We start from the raw sequence: 6,457 nt of genomic DNA on the forward strand, positions 1-6,457 counted from the left end.
TTACTATAGTAGTAAAATACTCGAAGTAAATAGAATCAATTGAGGTACAAAGCAGGAAATGTTTTCTTCTTTTCTTTGGACTGATAGGATTGCAGGCCTAAGTTCCAGGTAACAAATAGTTTTAAAGTTATTTCACTGTGCGCCCTTCCCTGCACTAATCACGAGTCAAGTGGTTAAGGTTTACCTATCACCTAGTTAATAATTCCAGTAACATTACACAAGGGGCGGATGGAGAGTGACCAGACTGTCGATGTATATATTAAAAAGCTTCGGGAAAAGTAGAAAGTAAGAAATTGAGAGGGAGGGTGACCGTATAGCGTACTTGCAGATAAAACCATACATCTATAATGGTTGTGGCATTTGTAGCATTTTACTGTCAGCCTTTACTCAATGGAAGTCATGGTGTATTGCACCCCACCCCACCCCACCCACCCCACCCACCCCACCCAAGCCCCACCTCACCCACTATTTCGTCTCCATCTGAGATGCTTGACCTTGTCTAGTTCCCCAACGATAACAGGTACGAGAAGACCTTGTTCAGTAATAATATATAGCAACTCCGTGATTTTAGTGCCGCTAAAAAGTGACAAGGAAGCCTGTAGCACGGGGTCAACGAGGGCGATCGCTCCCTGACCCTTCACTTGAATTCATAGCACGGGGGAAAGTCGGGGGGGGGGGTAAAAAAGTGCCCAATTGAAAGACATGAGCTAAAAACTTAGTAATCTAACATAAGATATTGATATTTGGGTCACAGAACGGGCAGAAAATGTCTCACGAAAGTGCTTCAAATTCCGGGGAATTAGTACCCCCCCCCCCCGGACTCCAACCGGGACCGTTCGCACATGGACCCCACGCGGCCCGTGTGCGGTGCAGCAAGAAGCTGTACAGAACGGGCTGCACAAGACCATCAAACCTCTGCCCAGGTGTCCCTGTAGTGTGATTGACCATGAGAGGCTATACAGGTCGTTGACAGTGATTCATGTTTTCTCTTTAATTTTGTTGGTATGTAAATGTTAAAAGTGGCTGATGTTTTCCCGATTGAGCGCAGACTATAATCCGGGAATATCCTGGAGTTGTATTTAACAATACACACTTGAGTTTAAAATCAAATGATATCCGCTTACTCAGCATATTGCCAGCTTTCTCTTTTAGTGCAATTATTTCACTCATTTTAGGGTGAATGGCTCAGTGGTGTACCTATAGAATAGTTAGCACATTGAGCAGATTCTTCCTTTGTTACCCCTTGCAGGGGATGCCGCCATGGCCGGGGAGCAGGGTCTAAGGGAAGGGGCATGACCCCCTCCCCCCATTGAGAAATATTTGTTTATGTAAGATTGTTTGACGCAAAATAGTGCTATCTTTGGCCAAGCACTTGAACTGATAAGGTGTAAAGGAATTCTCATTCTTTAGTGAATGTTACTTCATTTGTTCCTCCCCCCCGACTGGTTCCTGGGACGGGACCCCACCCACCCTCTACGTATTAAGCCACTGGAATGGCGTTATTTGTTTCCTAGATAGAGCTGATAAAGGAATCGCTCGTAATTTGTAGATACGTCAGATGGTATCTGCCATTTGATAGTATAACTGCACACAAAAGTGTGTTACGATTTGCATTCATAGTATAGCTAATCGGGCGAACCATTCGTCTATTCTGTACACTCAGCCTGCAGCTAGTCACGTCGCCTGACTCATTTACAAAATTCTCTTTACCCGTAAGGAATTTGTACGTAACTAAACGTGCGTCGAACAGTGAGAGAGCTACGAACGCACAGTCGAGAAAGCCTCGCCGATGCGACCTACAACGGATGGCGACGTAGGCTAGTCTAACTACCATGGCAACCGAGGGACCCATAATGGCCCGATCGGGATTGAAATCTCTCGAACCCTTGCCCACTTTCCCATCTTTGGAACCTCGAATGGGCTTGTAGCTATACAGAAGCCCTACATTGTGCCATCTGGCACTTAAAATGTTCATAACTATATACCTGGTATAAGAAGAATCGTGTCCAGGTAAACATTAACAGAAAGAAAACTATGAACAAGTTTCAAGCTTTTATTTCAAAAATATTTATTAAACTTAATGCACATTAGAGTGAGCACTGCATACAACACTCCATATCAACAAATCTTTTATTTCATGTCCTAAATATCCAGACGTCTACTATATATATATAGTTAGACCGAAGAACGTAAACGTATACTCCTTTGGAATTGATTGAAATCGACTAAACTATCTCACGGATATTGAAATACAAAGATAAACAGGCATTATTCTCTCACGTGAAAACGAGGGGAAAACCAGAAAACCTCGGTTCCAAACAAAAAAAAAAAAACCGATAAAAAAATGAAAATGACAGATCGACGATATATTGCGTGAGCTTAAAAGGACTTATTATAATACTCCTGTAACCTTGAAGAATTATTTCAACGGGGACTTTCTTTTACTACGACTGAGTAAGGCCTGCTCTAGAAGTACAGAAGTACAGTGGGTCGGCTGGGTGGGTATGAGATTTACCATGTTCAGTCCCTATACAAGACGTGCAAACTCCCATGCACATGCCTCGAAACTCAAGCTTGGGTGTTGTCGTTTAAGTACTGGATTTCTCCCGTGGTCACTGGTTCTATATTTGTTTGTTTTTAAGACACTAAACCAACCGGCATCATTGTTATGGTTGGTTAATGTGATAGAAATCAGTGACGTAAATTGCAGGACTTTATAGATGGGGGCCAAAACTCCAAATCTCCCCTAATTGATTTTTGTAGATGCATGACCCTATAATGAACGTACACCATAGCTGGAACAACATTTACTCGTATAGAGTTTGGCTGTTGGGTCGCTGAATGCTTGATTTATTCCAGTTGTTTGGGAGGGGAGGTGAGGGTGGGGTGGGGTGGGGTTGGGTGTGGGTGGGCCAGCTTGACTTATGTTTCCGAGTTTACCGCAGGAGATACCATATATTAGTAAAACTTTTAAACAACGAATTTCATTTCACTTGTTCTTGAAAAAAAGCTGAATCAGACCGGAACAACGTTAAACAAAGAGACAGATTGCAATGTATTTCACGTCCATCTATATAGACAACACGCCGTCATGACGTAAACTTGATCAAGAAGTCCCAAATTTTGCATTGAAATTTAAATGTAAGTTGGTGGGCGTTAAGTATATAGAACCTATGTGTAAGAATTAATACAATATGACTCAACAGTGCATGTTCATTAGGGTAACAGATAATATTGTATAATAGCGTTATTTATTTGAATAAACCTTTAAAAGACTTCGATGTACGTGCTAGGGTATATATATATATATATTTACCTCAGCAGAATTTTCCAGGAGGATTATGAAATTTAATCTAACAAAGGAAGATGCAATAGAGATATAAATATTGTCAAGTATGTGCAATGGGGTGCAGAATGTATATCTTTGATATTTGCGACATATTTTCAATATGTGCATTACATCGAGTAATTAGCTGATTAAAACCAGGCCATTGGGTATATAGCTATATATATATATATATCAATAAATTAAGATGACCATTGGTGTATGTATGGGAGGGTAAACTCCTGTCGCAGTGTACAATGTGGTACCTTAACACTGAACGGACGCATAGGCTAACTTAATAGGCTAAGAAGCTAAGGGCGCCTGCAGGGTTTACGTCATTCTATGTTAGGACATATTGTTGAAACTATATAGACGGGATTAGAGGGTGTAATGGAGGAGGGGTGGTGATGGGGGGGTAGTAATGCACCTATATTTCTCTTTCCATTCCATTTTTTTCCGTCTAACAACGAAACATGTAAATGCGAGGTTGGCTTTCCGACATGGTCAACGCCTGCCTGTGTTGTAAAGACAATTGCAAGAAAGGGGCCAGATATGTAGACTATCAAAGTTTTGAGTATGAACTAAAAATAGTGAACACTTTATTCAAATATATGGCTAGTTAAATAAACTCAAGGAAACCCGTGCACGAAGAGAATTGGGGAGGGGAACAACCGATGTATGACGGCCCGCTTCGGAAATAATAGGGCCTAACCTTTGGTATTTGGATATTTGCTAGCCAAATTTCAGAAGTTTTGAATCTTATGTTTTAAGAGACAATAGATTGGTGTCATTGAATGTCTAATTCATTAATATTTTTTTTGTTTCTTTCTGATCCTCTTTTAATTAATCCGCCCGGATCAACCTCCCTAGGCTAATCCCCTTCTCTCCTGTTCCTTTGCGCAAGATGCTTAATATACACGTTTCGTTTTCTCTACTATTGTTTAACTTAAGAAATCTATGTTTGGAAGGCAATCTGTCCAAAAAGATATTAATTAAATGGTTATTAATTCACAAATAACTTTGCAGTCGCTTGTATTGCTATGGATTAATAGTCGATACTCACTAATACGAAACTAATTTAAAACGCCGATTTCATTAGCTTGAAACGTCAAAGTTTCCGCTTTCAAAAGATGCCGGAAAAGTTACCGCCTTTCCGGTTGCTTTGGTTTTATATAATTAATTAGTTATAAAATTTGCCTGTGCGCGGCGACGAAGTTGGTAATGATCCATTGATCTTTCTTTAATTAGTGATAAATCATTTATTTCTTATTTAATTTTGAGAAATTCATCAAAGGGTTGGTTAAATTGACGAAAGCAGACAAAATGGTTAAATTTCGATGAATACTAAATCCTGACTACTAATCCCCCCCCCCCACCTACCGGCCCCACCATGATATATTCGAATGTACTAACAGGTGGTTATAAATTGATCCTTTTGAAATCTCTCACAGGTAAATGACGAGCGCTGAGGCTTCGACAGGAGTCAATATTCAGGGGCGTATCCAGGGGGGGGGGGCGCAACAGGCGCGCGCCCCCCTATTGGCCGTCACCAAAAAAAAAAAGTTTAGCAAAAAAAAAAAAAAAAAAAAATTGATGACGACCTTTATGTGAGATGTCGGTGATCGCTCAACCCCCCCCCCCCCCCCCTCCCGTATGCTTTATTTTTTGTTTGCCAAAAAAAGGTTCTGGCGAAGTTCGGCGGCATAATAGTTTTACAAACATAGATGGTAATTCTGTTTGTATTATCACTATAAACACTAAATGACATGCCAGCCATACTAAATTGTGCATTTTGTGTCCATATTTACTGGAAATGTTGCTTATTATTAAGGTCGAAAAATGGATCACATATGGCCATGGGCGGCGATCCTGGGTGGAGGGGGTATATATCCCCCCATGAAAATGGGTGGAGGGGATGTAATGCACCATATCCCCCCTCCCACCAAATGCCAGGGATAAGAATATTTTCATGCCTACATTTATGCATCTTCGTTAATGTACGGCTCTTTTTTAGCTTCATTTCTCGCCTACCATAAACGCAGTGCGATCTTTTCAAATAAAGCGTCTTTATAAAGCAAAAATAGTTGACTGTAGGCTTCATTGGCCCTATAACAACAAAATGTATTATTGCGCCCACGGTATTGATATAGTACATATATGCACCCTCATAGTATTCATACAGGCCCTATAGTAGGCCTACACACGTACATGTTCCCTCGAACAGCTGAGAATCTCATGTAACCAGGGTAATGCTTAATACACGTTTCACCTGGATGCCTTAGCAATCGGTACCTAGGAATGTAACTATGTGTAATTGTGTATTGCATGTGTATAGGCCTATAATAGCCTGCATGAGGCCATTTTCTTCATCGAATAATATAACAGAGCTCTCGAACATTCTAACGTTGCGCCTGAAACAAGATTGACAGGGGCAATTTTCCCAAAATAACACCCGAAATTAAAAAAAAAAGTATTTTGGATCCTGATTATGAGATATTTCGGACATGACATCCCTATTTTAAAGTTGGGTATATGCCGCTTGGAAACCTCGGGAAGTGCCGTTTCCGGCCATCCAGAGGGTTTGTTAATCCCAAAATTTTCTTGTACGCTTCGCGCCAACTCATGGTGGCGCTACGCTTAGATAGTCAAAAAGGTAATATCCCCCCCCCCCACACTCGGAAGTACGGATCGCCGCCCATGCATATGACACCATTTTGCATTTCAGCCCTTCTTTGAAAGCAAAAATTGTACACCCCTCCCCTTAGACCCATCCCCCAGGACGGCGATCATTCATGCCTGGCGCCCCCCCTATTGGAAAATCCTGGATACGCCCCTGATATTTACTACTGTTACAAACTTAACAAAATAATAAGATAGCAGTTTCATGATCGTTTCAAGTAATAACAACAAAAGCACCCCTCCTCTCTCCCTTACCCTTACCCCCTTACACCCTTCGAGCAAATTCTTGATTACACTTATGTAACCGGTTTCTCAGTAGACCTGTCAGAACTTCAAATCATATCGTTTTTGCATCTAAAAGCGAAACCCTTCATTTGTTCTTTCTGGTCTTGTGATCGAGCCCATACCCCGCCCCGTGTCCCACGTCTTCCGCCTTGTGAACGGACCCATGAC

The 6,457-nt window shown here is 41.3% G+C and overlaps 1 long non-coding RNA gene across 2 annotated transcripts in view; it reads left to right on the plus strand.

Annotated features, from left to right (window-relative positions):
* LOC139967547 (uncharacterized) overlaps positions 1 to 6,457 on the plus strand; it is a 72,995-nt gene that overhangs the window by 57,851 nt on the left and 8,687 nt on the right. The gene's annotated exons all lie outside the window — the stretch shown is intronic.

This window comes from Apostichopus japonicus, chromosome 5, assembly GCF_037975245.1.
Source record: "Apostichopus japonicus isolate 1M-3 chromosome 5, ASM3797524v1, whole genome shotgun sequence".
Lineage (NCBI taxonomy): Eukaryota > Metazoa > Echinodermata > Holothuroidea > Aspidochirotida > Stichopodidae > Apostichopus > Apostichopus japonicus.